The sequence below is a fragment of the Hyperoodon ampullatus genome (assembly GCF_949752795.1).
Source record: "Hyperoodon ampullatus genome assembly, chromosome: 1".
Classification (NCBI taxonomy): Eukaryota; Metazoa; Chordata; class Mammalia; order Artiodactyla; family Ziphiidae; genus Hyperoodon; species Hyperoodon ampullatus.
In genome coordinates, this window is record NC_136914.1 from 184,225,333 (window position 1) to 184,244,078 (window position 18,746).

The window sequence follows — 18,746 nt, forward strand, 5'->3', positions numbered from 1 at the left end:
GTTTCTCATTGGCCTTTCTTGGCCCATGTGCCCACCCGTGAGCCAATCACTGTAGCAGGAGGAGGCAGTGTTCTGGATGGCCAGGTCTGAGTCACATGGCTCCCCCACTGCTAGGGATTGAGGCATGACAGTAAATTTCATAGACTTGAAATAAGAGTTAGAAATTGAGATGCTATTGCCAAAAAGAGTAGAAAGGGATTCTACACAGGCAAAAATGACTGATTTTCTCTACAACATACCTAAAAGGATTCCTCAAGAATAGTCACCTCATTCCCCTTCACACAGGGATCTCTTCTGTAAGGTTCTTCCCAGGTATTTCACCTGGTTTCCCTTTGAACACATCCCAGAATGGAGAACTCACCACTTCCTGTTGTCTTCCATTCCAATTCCAGACAAATCTAGTTGTAAGAAAAATATTCTTTATTTTAGCCACTCTGAGTCTTCCTGTAATTTCTAAGGGATTGTCTTAGAATTGTCTTGCTACCCATTAGAACTCTGTAATTTAAAATTTTAATCTCTTCTTTCTGAAAGAGTGCTTTAAATGTTTGAGTCAAATTTCAATACTTTTAAAATATTTCATGTTCTACTTTCCCAGTACCTTTTGAAGATTCTTGATATAATCTCCATTCCGGATCAAGAATATTCTTTACAGATCCAACAGACTCCAATGATCTTTTGAACTTTACCAGCTACTAGAGGCTCCCTCCTTGTATATCTTATACCATCAAATAATTTAATGCTTCAAACGTTGGAAATAGTTTCCAAGTACTGATTAAAATCTGCTTCTAACTCTGAGAGTAGGCCCCAAATGGGATATTTTTTTCCAGTCATCACAATTTTGGTTCATATTAAGCTTAATATCAGTAGCTACCATTTACTGAGTGCCAGATTTCCTACATCATTTATAATCCTTATAATAATTCTCAGAAGTAATTACTATGATTACTATCCCATTTTACAGATGAGGAAGCTGAAACTTGGTTTAAGTAGCTTCAAAAAATCTCAAAGTTGCTGAATGGTTGATTAGTATTTGAGCTCAGATATCTTTGACTCCAAAACCAAGTTTTTTTCATCACATTCCAAGCTCATCACTTGAGGTCAACTGAGATCATCAGATCTGTTTCTTTTGTCAATCACTTCTTCCACACTTGTACATTTGGACAAAGAATTTGGTGCTCATCTTAATGCAGGGCTATGCATTAAAACAGTTAACATAGCAAGTCTGAGACTGCTATCTTTAACCCTGCTTTCAGGGTTAGACCTTGACCAGAACCTGGAGTCTTGGATTTTGGGAGAGTTCCTGCCATTCCCTGATAAGAATGGCTCACTATGCCTAAACTGTTTGTGCAGACAATATAGTTTATACTGAATACATGCTTTCCTTCTGGGAGCATGGATTTTGGTACGTGTTAGACAGAGGGTGCCTACATGGCTAATTCACAATAAAAACCCTGGGCACTGATTCTCTAATGAGTTTCCCTGGTAGATGTTTAACACATGTTGTCACAGCTCATTGCTGGGAGAATTAAGCACATCCTGTGTGACTCCACTGAGAGAAGACTCTTGGAATCTTGCACCTGGTTTCCTCTGGACTTTGCTCCATGTGCCTTTTCTCTTTGCTGATTTTGTTTTGTATCCTTTCACTGTAATAAATCATAGACATGAGTACGGCAATATGCTGAGTGCTCTGAGCTTCCCTAGCAAATCACCAAACCTGAGGGTGGTCATAGGGACCCCTGGCATAGGGTCTTTATATTTGTTCCTGTTAAATGTAATCCTGATAAGGTAATTTTGAATCCTGATCCTCTCATTCTTTTTTGTTGTTGTTAATGTTTAACTCCATATACATTCCTTCTAGGTTTTCATTCCAGTCCTTGATAAAAATTTTAAATGAGAGGGTCAAAACACAGTATTGTGATTGTTTCCTGAACCCTTCCTCTGTGTTAAGATTAAGCTATTAATCAAAATGTTAGGGCAGAGCTAAGGCAATGGAAACAAAAGCAAAAATAAACAACTAGGACCTAATTAAACTTAAAAGCTTTTGCACAGCAAAGGAAATCATCAACTAAACAGAAAGACAGCCTACTGAATGAGAAAAAATATTTGCAAATGATATGGCTGATAAGGGGTTAATATCCAAAATATATAAACAGCCCCTACAGCTCAATATTAAAAAAACAAACAACCCAGTTAGAAAATGGGCAGAAGACCTGAATAGACATTTTTCCAAAGAAGACATAAAGATGGCCAACAGGCACATGAAATACGCTCAAAAATCACTAATCATCAGAGAAATGCAAATCAAAACCACAATGAGATATCACCTCACACCTGTCAGAATGGTTATCATCAAGAAGACCACGAACAGCAAATGTTGGTGAGGAAATGGAGTGAAGGGAACCCTTGCACACCATTGGTGGGAATGTAAATTGGTGCAGCCACTGTGGAAAATAGTATGGATGTTCCTCAAAAAATTAAAAATAGAACTATTATATGATCCAGCAATTCCACTCCTGGGCATTTATCAGAAGAAAATGAAAATGCTAATTTGAAAAGATACATGAATCCCAATGTTCACAGCAGCATTATCTACAATTGCCAAGATATAGAAGCAACTTAAGTGTCCATCAACAGATGAATGGCAATACTCAGCCATAAAAAGGAATGAAAGTTTCCCATTTGCAACAACATGGATGGACCTGGAGGGTATAATGTCGACACAGAGAAAAGCAAACATTGTATGTTATCACTTACCTGTGGAATCTAAAAAATAAATGAACGAATAAAACAAAACAGAAACAGACTCACAGATATAGAAAACAAACTAGTGGCTACCAGTGGCGAGTGGGAAGAAGGGAGGGGCATGGTTGGATAGGGGATTAAGAGATACAAACTACTATGTATAAAATAAATAAGCTACAAGGATATATTGTACAGCACAGGGAATATAGCCAGTATTTTATAATAACTTTAAATGGAGTTTAATCTATAAAAATTTTGAATCACTATGTTGTACACCTGAAACTAATATAATACTGTATATCAACTATACCTCAGTAAAAGAAAATGTTAGGGCAGAGTTGCTAAACCAGTTATACATTTTTTACAAGTGGTATTGAAAAGAACGTACTTCATTATATTATTCTGTAAAATTTCCTAGGAGATTTTGTCATTTTCAAAATTAAGACATATAGTCCAAGGTGTTCTCATTCTTTTCTTATGTAGTTACAGTGTATTTAAAAAATAACTGGAGCTATTCTGACATTATTTACTCTTCCTGAACCCATATTCCTCCCTTATAATTATCACATTCTTATTACAGTTGGTAAATAACAATTTGTTTAATTGTATACTGAGGATTTTTAGATTTTATCGATGACAATATTTGCATCTTATAGTTTTTAGAGTGTATTGATTTTTCCTGTTTAAATATCAGACCATTTCCCTATTTCTTGTCTTCTGCATTCTTTTATGGAATTAATCCATTTCATCTAAGCTATCAAATTTGTGGACATATAGTTGTTCATAATATTCCCTTTTTATTCCCTTTTTATCCTTTTTATGTCCCTGGGGTTAGTAGTGATTGCCCATCTTTCATTTCTCATCCTAGGATTCTGTGTCTCTCACTTTTCCTTGGTTAGCCTGGCTAGAAGTTTATCAATTTTACTGATTTTTTTCAAAGAATTAGATTTTGTTGATTTTATCAATTGTTTCTGTTACCAATTTCATTGATGTCCGCTCTAATTTTTATTTCTTTTCTGCTTGCTTTAGGTTTATATTGCTCTTCTTTTTCTAGTTTCCTATGGTAGAAGCTTAGATTATTGATTTTAGATTTCTTTTCTAGTATACACATTCAATACTATAAATTTCCCTCTAAGCACTCCTTTTGCTGCATCCCACATATTTTAAGTTATGTTTTTATTTTCATTTAAACAAAATATTTTAAATGTCTCTTGAGATTTCTTCTTTGACTCACATGTTATTTTAAAGTATTATGTCAAATCTCCAAATATTTTGGGATTTTCCAGCTATCTTTCTGTTATTGTTTTCTAGTTAATTTTATTGTCGTCTGAGAGCATACTTTGTATGATTTCTATTCCTTTAAATTTGTTCAATGTGTTTTATAGCCCAGAACGCGGCCTATCTTGGTGAATGTTTCTAATGAGCTTCAGAGGAATGTGTGTTTTGCTGTTGTTAGATGAAGTAATCCATAGATGTCAATTAGATCCAGATGGTGTGGTCTAATTAAACTATGTTCTTACTGATTTTCTGCCTACTGGATCTGTCAATACTGATAAAGAGGTGTTGAATTCTCCACTATACTAGTGGATTCATCTATTTTTCCTTGCAGTTATACCACCTTTTGTCTCATATATTTTGACATTCTGTTGTACGGTGCACATATTAAGTATTGTGTCTTCTTGGAGAATTGGCCCTTTGTTATGTTAATGTCCCTCCTCATCCCTGATGATTTTCCTTACTTTGAAGTCACCTTTGCCTGAAATGAATACAGCTGCTCCAATTTTCTTTTGGTTTTTGTTAGCAAAGTATATCTTTATCTATCCCTTTACTTTTAATCTATCTGTGTCTGTTTTTAAAGTGGGTTTCTTATAGACAACATAGAGCTTGGTCTTTTTAAAAAATCCATTCTGTCAGTTGCTGTCTTCTAAGTGGTATATTTAGATCACTGATGTTTAAAATGATATAGCTAGGGGGACTTCCCTGGCGGTCCAGCAGTTAAGACTCCATGCTTCCAATGCAGGGGGGGCAGGTTTGATCCCTGGTAAGGGAACTAAGATCTCACATGCCATGTGGCATGGCCAAAATACATAAATAAAATAAAATAATAAAATAAAATGATATAGTTGGATTATTATCTATCCTATTTGTTTCTGTTCTCTATTCATTATATTTTATAAGCTATAATCACCCAATGCATTGCTGTTATGAATATTTTGAGCAGTTATTTATTAGAACTAAAAATTTAAAAAATAAAAGTTTTTATTTTAACTTCACTTATTCCTTCTCCAATGATCTTCCTTTCTTTATGTAGATCTGAGTTTCTATATCATTGTCCTCCTCTCTGAAGAACTTCTTTTAGCATTAATGCAAGGCAAGTCTACTAGGGGCAAATTCCTTCAATTTTTGTTTGTCTGAAAAAGTCTTTACTTCACTATTGAATGATAATTTTGCTGGTTACAGAATTCTAGGCAGAATTTCTTAATACTTAAATATTTCATTCTGAATAAAAACAAGAATAATTTCTGAAAAGAAGTCTAATGTAATTCTTATCTTTGCTCCCCTATAGGTAATGTATTTTTTCTTCTGGCTTTTTTCAAGATTTTCTCTTTGTCTTTGGTTTTCTGCAGTTTGAATGCAGTATGCCTAGCTATAAAATTTTTGGTAATTATCCTGCTTGATGTTTTCTAATTTCCTGGATCTGTGGTTTGGAGTCTGTCATTAATTTTGGAAAATTCTCAGCCATTATTACTTCAAATATTTCCTTCACTTTCTTCTCTGGTATTCCCATTATGCATATCCTGCACCTGTTGTAATTGTCTCCCAGTTCTTGGATGTTCTTTTCCTCTTTAATTATTTTTCTTTTTTCCCTTTGCATTTCAGGTTGGGAAATTTCTGTTGATATATCTCTAGCTCACTGATTCTTTCCTCAATCATGTCCAGTCTACTGGTGAGCCTATCAAAGGAATTCTTCTTTCTGCTAGAGTATATTTGACTTCTAGAATTTCCTATGAATTCTTTCTTAGAGTTTCTATCCCTCTGATTACATTACCCTCTTGTCCTTGCATGTTGTCCAGTTATTCCATGAAAGCCATTAGCATATTAATCATTGTTATTTTAAGTTCCTGCTCTGATAATTCCAAAATCTGTGTCATACTTGAGTCTGGTTCTGTTGCTTCTTCTGTTGATTCTTCATACTGTGTTCTTTCCTTCCTTCAGCATGCCTTGTAATTTTTATTGAAAGCCAGGCAATATACATTGGATAACAGAAATTGAGGTCAATAGGTCTTTAATGTGAGGGTTTATTTTCATCTGATTAGAATTGTGCTGTGTTTGTCCTTTGTTATAGCTGTAGATGTCTAAGGCTTCAATTTCTTCCATTGTGCTTGTTTTTGTCCCCCCTGTTATCTTTGGTTTTCCCTAGAAACTCCTTCTTAAATTATTTTAGCTGTAATCCTCCTGTTATTATACAGGATCCCTGTTCCTGACTCTGGCAGCTTCTACTTCAAGTTATTCTCTGTATTCCACTCTTTCTCCAATTTTGGAGGCATCATTTTGCCCTGTGACCTCAATTTTCTGAAAGGTCTAAGAAAAGATGTTGTTTTTGTTTCTTCTGCTTTTTGCTTGTTATGAGGATGGTATTGATGAGGTTTTTACATGTCAGAGCAGAAACTGGAAACTGTCCCATTCTTTATGATTCCTCAGTGATAATAGACAAGACTTTGCTCTAAGATCATGCCTGTGGTTTTTTCTACACTTTCAAGATATAAAAACCTGGACCTGAATATATAAATTCATGCAAATAGCTATATATTCTCTTTCGAAGTTCTTGCCATAGGCTGACGTGTTCTACCATTTCCAATGTGGCAGAGAGCCCACAGGTGGAAACTTGGGGAACAAATGATAGAAAAACAAGTCATAGGATAAGTAATGTGGTGATAGTGATAGATTCTAGTGGGATCATTTACTTAGTGCCTGTCACCCCTAGTGACCTACAGAGTTACCTATAAAACCCAAGCCCACCCACTTCTACCCCACTCCAAACTTTAATAGCTATGCCTTAAACAATGTTTTTAAAACGGGAAACCCACTAATTCCACCAAGTTCATCCATGTTGTTGCAAATGCCAAAATTTCATTCTTTTTTATGGCTGAGTAGTATTCCATTAAGTGAAATAAGTCAGACAGAAAAAGACAAGTATGTATGATATTTCTTTTATATGGAATCTAAAAAATACAACAAACTAGTGAATATAAGAAAAAGAAGCAAACTCACAGATATAGAGAACAAATTATTGGTTACCAGTGGGGAGAGAGAAGGGGGATGGGAAATATAGGGGTAGGGGAGTAAGAGGTATGAACTATTAGGTATAAAATAAGCTACAAGGATATATTGTACAATACAGGGAATATAGCTAATATTTTATAATAACTGTAAATGGAGTATAACCTTAAAAAATAAAATAAAACTGGAAACCCATATAGGGAGTCCCTTGATAATTTTGGTTGAGTTTTGGTATCTAAGACTGTGCTATTGGCAATAATTCCTATTCATTAGTTAGAATACTTTTCTAATAAAGATGTTTAGATTTCCCTGATGTCCAACAAGAGCCTGGAGAAAATTCCTGGACATAATGCCAGCTGAAGGGCTTGGGCCAACATGATGGGAAGTCCAGCACTGCCTGGGCATGTTTTATTCTTCCTGACTCCTTTCCCAGACTGTGGGAGCGCCAAGTGTTGGATGTGAGCTTCAGCAGGGATGGAAGCTGAGCCTGTACTCAACTTAAGGACAGAAGTTGATGTCATGGCTAATCAGATAATAAAGCAATCAATTAGCACATCTGGCTATTAGTTGAAAGGATGGACTCCATCCAAGGGTGAGAATTTAGCTTTTCCTCCTCTGACATTTGCATTGGCTTTCCTCGCCTCTGTCCCTTGGCCTCTGCTGTTCTCCCCACTTGGAACAATTAGTCCTTATTCCCTCCCTCAGGTTATCTCCTCCTTATTCTCCAAGACTCTGCCCAGCATTTGTTTAAAATTTATAATTAAAGGAAGCCCTTCCTGGTCACTCAAGCCTGATGTTGATCTTCCTGAGGAGAAAAGAGGTGAGTATATGGTCCAATATCATTTCTCCTGTGTCTAAAATGATGCTCACCTTTCATAGTTGTGTGGATGAACTAATGAAATACATATTTCCAAGTTTATGTTCCTGGCAAGAACTAGTCTGCATTTGCCCATCTGCCCCATTAGATCACAAGCTCTTTGAAAACAAGAACTGAGTCTCTTATCTTGGTTCTCACAGCCTAGTCTAGAATCTGGCATGTAGTGAAGACTCAATAAATATTTGTGAAATAAATATAAAGTGAATGAATGAGATAGTGCCTGGCTACTTTGAGGTACCTCATATCATAGACGGTTCAGTGCTTCCCTACCCTTCCTACCTCTTCAACGGGACTAGGTAGCAGCTTTCCTCGGCTGCTATCCTGGGGTCCTAAGAGATATTATTTGCAGTGAAGGGCTAGTAGCCAAGATTAGTTTCCCATTAGCCTGAGGTGAACATGAAGTCATTGCTATTGGTTTGGCCTCCTTAACTAGGCCTCCTCACTAAGACAGGGAGTATCTCTATTTCAGCTAAGCAGGGAGGAAGAGAGACCAAGCCCAGAGAAGCCTATAAACCATACACAGCCTCTTCTCTGTCAGACACCACCTCGCCACACCTGGGCAGCTCACACCTGCTGACTCACAATGATACTCTGTGGGAGCACTATCCTTTGAACTTCCCCATGAGAACTTGCATGTAAGTGTCCAGACCAGAGTTGTGCATTCCAGGGCCCTGAGCAGACATGCATGCAGGGCCAAAACCTGCTAATGCTTCTTTTTCCCTGAGCAATTATTAATAGTACCCACTTAACCTTCAAGTGTTCTAGCTTTTATGATAAATGATATGTCCACCCTATATGCCTCCCACACATTTTGTTTACTACCTCCGTTACATACTGGGATATTCTCAAGCAAATCCAAGATATCATATTTTATCAAAAACTACTTCTGTTTTTAACCTCTAACAGGTAAGGACACAATAAATAATTGCAGTGTCTTTATCTTACTTAACAAAATTATCCATAATTCCTTCATATCATCAAATGTTTAAATTTCTCGGATTGTCTCCAAAAAGTGTCTTTTGACAGTTGACTTATTGAGTTAGAATCCAAAGAATATCACACACTGCATTGCTCAATGTATCCTTTAAGTCTCACTTCCTTCCCCCCTCCTTATATTTTACTTCACCTCTTTTTTTTCTTAATGTTTATTTATTAAGGAAAGCAGGTCAATTGTCCTGTAAGTTTTCCCACATTCCAGATTTGACATTCTAGTGGTGCCATTCAACACATTATTCTATCCTCTGACTTCCTACAAATGGTAGCTAGATCAAAGACTTAATCATGTACCAGTTCAAGTTGTTTGGAAAGGATATTTCATGTGTACCTCTTATTATATCACATCAGGAGACATTAAACATCTGACTGCCTTTCTTTTTGGATGTTACAATTGATCAGTAGGTCAGATGTTGTCACCCTTATCCCTCTATTATAACATTCCTCATCAAAATCTCACTTAAACGTTTTGGCAGCCATGGATAATCACTGTCCAAATCTATTGTCCATTAGGGGTTACAAAGTCATAATTTTCTGTTTCTATCATTTCTTCTATTTACATTAACCATAATCATCTATAAAGAAGCAATTATTTGTTATAATTTATATAGGAAGGGGAGGGTAAATGTTTTATTCTTTTCCTTTAATTATAAATTTTAAGAATGATGAATTAGTAATCTAGCAATATTGAAACTTTACCAATGAGCATTTTGCTCTTTTAAAAATATGTAGGGCTTCCCTGGTGGCGCAGTGGTTGAGAGTCCGCCTGCCGATGCAGGGGAAACGGGTTCGTGCCCCGGTCTGGGAAGATCCCACATGCCGCGGAGCGGCTGGGCCCGTGAGCCATGGCCGCTGGGCCTGTGCGTCCGGAGCCTGTGCTCCGCAACGGGAGAGGCCACAACAGTGAGAGGCCCACATACCACAAAAAAAAAAAAAAAAAAAAAAATATGTATTAGAACTCATAAACATTTTAAACATAAATATTGGATTTCAATCCATTTCAGCATTATTACATTTGTGCTCAAATCATCCCATCTCACACCAGTAGGAGTCCTTCAACTTGAAAGCACATAAACGTTCATCTTTTACATTTCCCGTTCCAAACTTGGAACCAGCAATTTCTGCAAGAAGCCGTGAATTGCTTTAGTGGAAAATTGTGTTTAAGGCCCACAAGCTGGATCCTATGGGTACTAATTGTGATAGGGCTGTCATTGCTTTTAGATGTCTTCAGTGGACAGAGCTAGAAAATGTCTCTTCTTTTAAGAGAAAAAAAAATATGTCATATGTTCTTATTGGTATTTCTTACAAATTTAAAATCACAGGGTTTTTATTTAACTTTGGTTTTCAAATACATTTCAAAAGTAAAAATGGATAAACCATAAAATGGATTCTATCATAAGATTCTAATATACATATTACCTGTTAACACTTAGAAAAGTGAATGAACCTGGACAATAAGCTAGAATGAACTAATTTCCTTTACTTTAAACCTGATTATTGGATTTTGGTTCAGATAATGTAAAACATTATCGTATAATATTTTATTAAGTTTCAGTTATATCCTGGTGAAAGGATGAAAACTGTATGGAGTGAAAGAACTTGTAGATGATTAATACCAAGTTGTACAATAAGCAGTGTAAAGTCTGATATCTATTGTTAAAAAATAACTATACAAACAGGGTGGGCAAAGTTTAGCTTAACAGTTGTTTATGTCCCAAAAACTTGGATTATTTTTAGTCTCTGCTAACATCAGTGAAAGTAGGAAGATGAGGGACTCAATCAGAGGCAAATCTACATGAATGAGGTAGACACTTGGTGCAATGGAAGCTGAGACCATCCCTTACAAGAAATGAGAGGGAATCATTTAAAATATATACACAGCCAATGCCCACTTATGATAAAATATCTCCACAAACTAGGAATTAAAAGGAAGTCTTTCAATCAAATAAAAAGCATGGATGAAAAACCTCCACCTACCATCACACTTTTGATGAAATATTGAATACTGTCTCTCCAGGATAAGAAAGAAGATGAGAATTTCCACTCTTAACTCCTATCCAACATTATTACACTGGAAGTCCTAGCAAGAGCAAGAAAAGGAAATGAGAGACACAAAGATTAGAAAGGAAGATGTAAACTGTCATTATTTACAGATGACAATTGTGTAAATAGAAAGCCTTATGGAATCTACCAAAAAAAAGGAAACTTCTGGAATCTGTAAGTAAATTCCATGAAGTCACAAGATTCAGGGTCAATACACAAAAATATCTACATTTCTATATACCATCAGCAAACAATTTTTAAAATGAAATACAAATATTATTTTAAACTGATGAGGATGATTATATTTTTTGTGACTTTCCGTTTGAATAAAAAAATAATCCCACAAGGACTCAGAGGCAAAAAATATACAAATCAATTTTCACTGCAAAGTAAAGGAGCTGTTACAGTGGAGGATTACTGGACTGAATGTCAATATTATGACATAGTATGAGTGTGTTTCGTGTTTGGTAATTGCAGTCATTGTTGCTTTTGTTGTGGTCAACCATTTACAATGCTTGGTGTCAGTTTATTTATCTCTTGTAAAACTAAAATACAGTCTGTGTGTGTGTGTGTGTGTGTGTGTGTGTGAAAATAAATAAATTAATTAATTAATTTAAAAAAACATCAAATAGGTATTAATAAATCTAATATGTGTAAGATCTCTACAGTGAAAACTAAAAATTATTGTTTAGGGAAATAAAAGAAGACCTAAGAGAATGGAGAAACACATCATGCTCATGCTCATGAATTGAAAGACAATATGGTGTGTGTGTGTGTGTGTGCATATATATTCACAAATATGCACAAACTACTGATACAGGCACCAGCAACATGGGTGGATAACTGACACATGATGCTGAGTAAGTCAAACTACAAAATAGTACATATTGCATAATTCCATGTATTAGAAACCATATAATGGGTAAAACAAATCTATGGAGCTTGAAATCAGAAAGTGGCTGCCTATAAATAAATTGGAAAGGGGCATGAGAGAAACTTAGGGCAATAGAGATGTTCTCTATCATATTTTAAGTGGTGGTTACGTGGATATATAAATAACTGTTGAACTTCATTGCACTGAAAACTTTAGATATATCCATTTTGATCGTAAATTGTACATCAACAACCACCACTACAACAAAATAAGAGGTCAAAAAAGGGCCATCCATGGGATATATACTGCTGTTTTGTAATATCATGACACATGGATATGACAAGGGACTTGAAATTTTGCTTTCAGAAATAAACTGTAATGAATAATAGTAAAATTATTTAAGAAATAAGTTATGAAAATTATTTAATGGCTAGAAATTCTTAGTCATTGATAGACAAATGTAATATTGATGTAACTGTGATACATCTTACTCACATGAATTCCCTGTTAAGTATATTACATAAATTAAATGGATGTTATTTCAAATTCCCTAAAACACCTGTCAACAATAACACATTTTTGAGGTATCTTTGTCTGGTTTTGGTTTCAGGGTGATGGTGGCCTCATAGAATGAATGTGGGAGTGTTCCTTCCTCTGCAATTTTTTGGAATAGTTTCAGAAGGATAAGTGTTAACTCTTTTCTAAATGTTTGATGGAATTTGCCTGTGAAGCCATCTGATCCTGGACTTTTGTTTGTTGGGAGTTATTTCATCACAGATTCAATTTCAGTACTTGTGCTAGGTCTATTTATATTTTCTATTTCTTCTGGTTCAGCCTTGGGAGATTGTACCTTTCTAAGAATTTGTCCATTTCTTCTAGGTTGTCCATTTTATTGGTATATAGTTGCTTGTAGTAGTCTCTTAGGATGCTTTGTATTTCTGTGGTGACATTTGTTAACTTCTCCTTTTTCATTTCTAATTTTACTGATTTGAGTCCTCTCCCTTTTTTTCTTGATGGGTCTGGCTAGAGGTTTATCAGTTTTGTTTATCTTTTCAAAGAACCAGCTTTTAGTTTCATTGATCTTTTCTATTGTTTTCTTCATCTCTATTTCATTTATTTCTGCTCTGATACATTCACCCCAATGTTCATTGCAGCACTATTTACAATAGACAAGACATGGAAGCAACCTAAATGTCCACTGACAGATGAATGCATAAAGAAGATGTGGTACATATATACAATGGAATATTACTCAGCCATGAAAAAAGAATGAAATAATGCATTTGCAGCAACATGGATGGACCTAGAGATTATCATACTAAGTGAAGTAAGTCAGACAGAGAAAGACAAATATCATATGATATCACTTATATGTGGAATCTAAAAAAATGATACAAATGAACTTATTTACAAAACAGAAACAAACTCAGACTTAGGAAACAAACTTATGGTTACCAAAGAGGAAGGGTGGGGGGGTAGGGATAAATTAGGAGTTTGGGATTAACATAATCACACTACTATATATAAAATAGATAATCAACAAGGACCTACTGTATAACACAGGGAACTATACTCAATATTCTGTAATAACCTAAATGAGAAAAGAATCTGAAAAAGATTAGATATGTATATGTGTAACTGAATCACTTTGCTGTACAACTGAAACTAAGACAACATTGTAAATCAACTATACTCTAATAGAAAATAAAAATTTAAAAATATATGTATTTAGGGCTTCCCTGGTGGTGCAGTGGTTGAGAGTCCGCCTGCCGATGCAGGGGACACGGGCTCGTGGCCCGGTCCGGGAAGATCCCACATGCCGCGGAGCGACTGGGCCCGTGAGCCATGGCCGCTGAGCCTGCGCGTCCGGAGCCTGTGCTCTGCAACGGGAGAGGCCACAGCAGTGAGAGGCCCGCGTACTGCAAAAATTAAAAAAATAAATAAATAAATAAAAATAAAAATAAAAATATATGTATTTAAAAAATAACAAGTTTAACCTCTAATGCAATTAATAATTTAACTTCTGATATCAGTACTCCAAAGCTGTGTGAGTGTGTGTGTGTGTGTGTGTGTGTGTGTGTGTGAATGAGAGAGGAAGACGGAGGAAGGAAGGGAGGGAAGAGGGGAGGAAGGAGGCAGAGAAGGAGGCAGACACAGAGAAATGAAGAGACACAAAGAGAAACACAGTATTCTGGCAAATTCAAAGAATTTTAAAGGTTGGTTTCTATCCTACATCACCATCCACACAAAACCACACATACGTCTTGATTTTGTGTTCTCAAAACCATGTATGTGTACAAATACATTTGTAAATCCTCCTTTTTCCCTTTCTGTTTTTACATCGTTTCATTCAATTTTATAGATGCAAAGCCTTGAAATATTGCCCAGAATCAAATACAGAATTGGTATCAGAGCTCAAGTTCACACCGGGTCTTCACACCCTTAGCCTTTAGCCTATAAGCCCTCTGATCCATGTTGGGGGCAGAGGGGTGGGGGGAATGGACTTGACTCAGGTTACAAGGAAGCCAGAGGCTTGGTGCTTGCTGTTTCTAGCAATGTGAGATTATGAGGCACAGATATTAGCTAAAATCCTCACGTGTTGATAAGGCAGAAACACAGGGACTACTGATTAAACATACGACTTGTATTGTTTGTGAACAAGATATAGTTCCTGTTTATAGAAACCTAAGAAAATAGGGAGAAACATCTAATTTCAAAAACTAAAATGCCAAAGCAATTTCTCAAAGCCTTCACTGAAGACAGAGAGAAAATACTTATGAAATTCTGATAGGTGAAAATTGCAGATCTAAACTCCAGAAGGTATCTCTCCTCTACATTTGGAATCAGTTAAATTAGTAAACATACCAAAAGGCATTTGCACTTTGCAGCATATTCTGCCAGTGACAGCAGAAAAGGTGAAGAACACCAAGGGATTAATCAGAGACAGATGGAATTAAAACCAGAAGGGCTAAAATGGCCCATAGGTCAAAGGGAATTAAAATCTGGGCAAAATATCCACATAAATGAAAATAATGCAATATATTCTATTGGGACATTTAACTGAAAATCTATTGCAGTTACCAAGCAGGTTTCAGCTAACCTTTTCAGTCTGCAAACCTTGGAGAAGTTTGTAAGTGAACTTGACAGCACACAGTGTGCTTCAGATGGCCCAGTGTGCAAAAGTCTTCATTGAGACTGGAAGTCTTTTCTTAGTTCGTAAAAATAAACTTCCTAGGAAAAGGACATGCATGTCTGTATTTATTTCTGTATTTGTTCTACATAGCACTTTATAAACTTGACTCATTGCTTTGTGGTCATTTCAATTCAGTATCCCTTGCCACATTCCGAGGAGATAAGCAGTGACTGTGCCCACTTTGCAAATGATAAGGATGCGATTACACACGTCATTTTTCTGGATTGCTCAGCATGAGAACAGTGGCCTGGGAACGCTGTGTGTGCCTCCCTGCCACACTGCCCATCTCCTCGCTTTGGAGATGCTCTCTGAGAACTCTGCTTTTCTCTCCACCCAGGTTCCTAAACCTCATGTCCTATGGCTGGTCACCCTCTGCATGTATGAGAACACTTCCTGACAGCCAATAAAATATCTGCCTTCTACCTCTTCTCCCAGGTCCCCATGTCACAGCCCATGATGGGCAGGTCTGCCGAGTAGAAAGAGCTCAGCTCAGGACCTGGGACAGACCCCTGGGTCCAACAGTTCACCAGCCCATCCTTTAACTGCTCTGACCTTCGGTCTTCTCCATCATGGTATTGGGGTAATTCTTCCTCTTCTGATTGTTCTGAGGATCATGGAAAAGACAAATGCCAAGTGGGAGGGGACTGTCATTGCCAGGGATTAGTTTCCTCCTGCACCCATTATACGCACACACCCTGCACACACACACACACACGCACACACACACACACAGCTGCCATAGGTTCCTGGGAGTGCAGGGTGCTCTGCATTTCTAAGCCAGTTTTCACTTTTTAAAACATTTCACATAGTTGACTACAGTGGTCTGGAAGACAGGCAGCTACCTCTAGCTCTCCACCCCTCACATCTGCCTGCATCCTCCTAGAAACTACAGCTAGTGTATTGCCAGGCACCTGGCCATTCTGGAGGAAGAGCCCATTCAGAACGCAGTTCCTCCAGTCCAGGTCCTGCTGCATAACTGGAGTGTGATGTCCAAGGGAGACCCTCCCAGGGGAGGTGCGCAAGTGAGGAGAAGTAAAGCAAAACCTGAGGACCCCTCTTCCCCCTGTCCTTGAAAGAGCATTGATCCTGCCCCACCAGTTGGGAGTATTTTCCTGGATACCTGTACTGACTTGCTGCTCACTTGGGCCTTTCTCAGAGGAGGGAGGGCAGTAGAATGGTCGAAGGGAGGCACTGGTGGGCCGGCTTGCCAGGCCAGCAGCCCAGGGGAAGCTGCATCTGCATTAGCTCAGCTTGAGCCTAAGGGCTAGTCAAGCCCACTGACCAGGCATCAGGGCTTCCACACTAAGCTGGACCGTCCCTCAGAGAGCACATGCTCTGGCTCCTGCCTCCCCCCCGCTGGAGGCTGGGAGGTTTGAGGCCTTGTCAAAAGTCCTTCACTGAGTGAGTGCTAGACGTGGGGCCAGCAAGGGCAGTGGGTATAAATCTCATCTGAGCCACAATATACGAAATCTTAACTACACGAAAACCCAGCTCATGTATTCTGGAAGACCTCACCTGGGTCTGATGCAGCTGGCAGGAAAGCTAATTCTATTAATGCCACTACATATGCTATGGTCCTGGAGGCCTTGGCAACAAAACTCATAGTGTGTTGCCTGTTTTTTCCATGTGGGGTGTTCTGTTCCCACATTTAGCATCTCAATATACACTCAATCTTTTTAACATGAAGTTTCATTTCTCACAACATGAAAATTCCCAAACAGAATTGGATGAAGTGGTTCTCAAACAAAATTCTCTTATTTGAACTTGGGAAAGACAGCAAGGGGGTGAACAAGTGTGTATAAAAATAGACAAAGAGGAGGTTCCTCTGAGCACGTAAGCAATCCCTGAGAGGTTTTTAAAGTGCCCTGCATCATCTTTGATCAGCATTGGTGGAATGCGGTACTGTGGCGCTGGGAGCTGCACGGGTACCAGCCAGGCCGCCCAACCACACAAACCTGCCAGCAGAGGGTGGACAGGGGCTTGGGCAAAGGAAACGCTAGAGGGTACAAAGGGATGCATACAAGACAAAGGTTCTGTTCCTAGGAGAAGCGGATCCCTGAGAAAAGCCCTGTGGGGCTGCCTCCACGGTAACAGGGAGTTTAAGGACCCCACATCCACCAAGGAAGGCTCCAGCATCGTATGAAATGAGACTCTCCAAAAGGCCCAGTCCTTCAAATGCCCCCATGTGAAGGCACATTCCATCTGTAGTCACTCCACGCATCAGGATCATGGCTCCAAAGGCCACCAACAATGATTCTCAAGCTAATACCCCCAGCCTGGATCTGTCTTCCAAACCCCATTCACATGTATCAACAGTTGGTTGCATGTCTCCCTGAGGAATTTAAGTGGCATCGTGACTTGGCATGTGCCAGCCCCAGCTGCTCATGTGGCTGTCCGTCAGCCAGCCTTTGATGTTACCCCACATCCAGTGTCAGCAAATCCCATTGGCTCCATCTCAAAAATGTATCCAGAATTTGACCACTTATGATTGTTCCCACTGTCCCCGGCAGGGCCAAGCACCCTCTCTAGTATGTGTTATACCCTCTCTAGTATGTGTTAGTGAACAAGCCTTCACTTTGCTCTGCTCTCTCCTGCCCCTGTCTCTCTCCAGTCTGTTCATAATGCAGCAGCAGACTGACCATTTAAAAATGTTCCGGACACCCACCCCTGCTCTCAGTCAGCGGAGGCTTTCTGGTTTGCTCAGGGCATGATCATGCTGCACCCCACCCCTCTGGTCTCCTACTGGCTGCCCTGTATTTCTTTGACCCCACCAAGGACACTCCCACTTCAGGCCTTTGCACCTGCTTTTCCTTTGGTCTGAAATGCTGGTTCCCTCACTTCCTTCTGTCCTTTATTCAAAAGTCCTCCTCTGAATGAGGCCTTCCCTGGCCACTCTGCTAGAAACCCCCTTCCCCTCAATACGTTATAGCCTCTTCCCCTGATTTATTTCTTGGTGTTAGCATTTATTAATGGCTCTAGCCATCTCTACTCTGTGGTTCTAAAAATGCACGCTGGAAATTATCTTAGCCTTGATAAGGAAAACAACTGTGTCTTAGTTTTTTTAGGTACCCCTACATACCTATTATAACAGCTAAAGTGAAAAATCAAGACAATACGAAATGCAGGCAAGGATGTGGATAAACTGGGTCACTCATCCACTGCTGATGGGAATACAAAATCTCACAGTCACTCTGAAAAACAGTTTGGTGGTTTCTTTAAAGATTAAACATTGACTTGTTAAATGACACATGACTGCACTCCTGATCATTTGTCCCAGAGAATGAAAACATGCAAAAACCTGTACACAACATTCATAGCAGCTCTGTTTGTAATAGCTAAAACCTAGCCTCCCAAACTGTGGTATCATAGAACATTATTCAGCAATAAAAAGGAATTATTGGGGCTTCCCTGGTGGCACAGTGGTTGAGAGTCCGCCTGCCGATGCAGGGGACACAGGTTCGTGCCCCGGTCCGGGAAGATTCCACATGCCGCGGAGCGGCTGGGCCCGTGAGCCATGGCCGCTGAGCCTGCGCGTCCAGAGCCTGTGCTCCGCAACGGGAGAGGCCACAACAGTGAGAGGTCCGCGTACCGCAAAAAAAAAAAAAAAAAAGGAATTATTGATACATGCAACTTGGATGGATCTTAAGGGCTTTATGAGTGAAAAAAAAAATCTCAAAAGATCACATACTCTATGATCCTACGTAGAGAATGTCTTTAAACTGACAAAATTATAGGATTGGGGA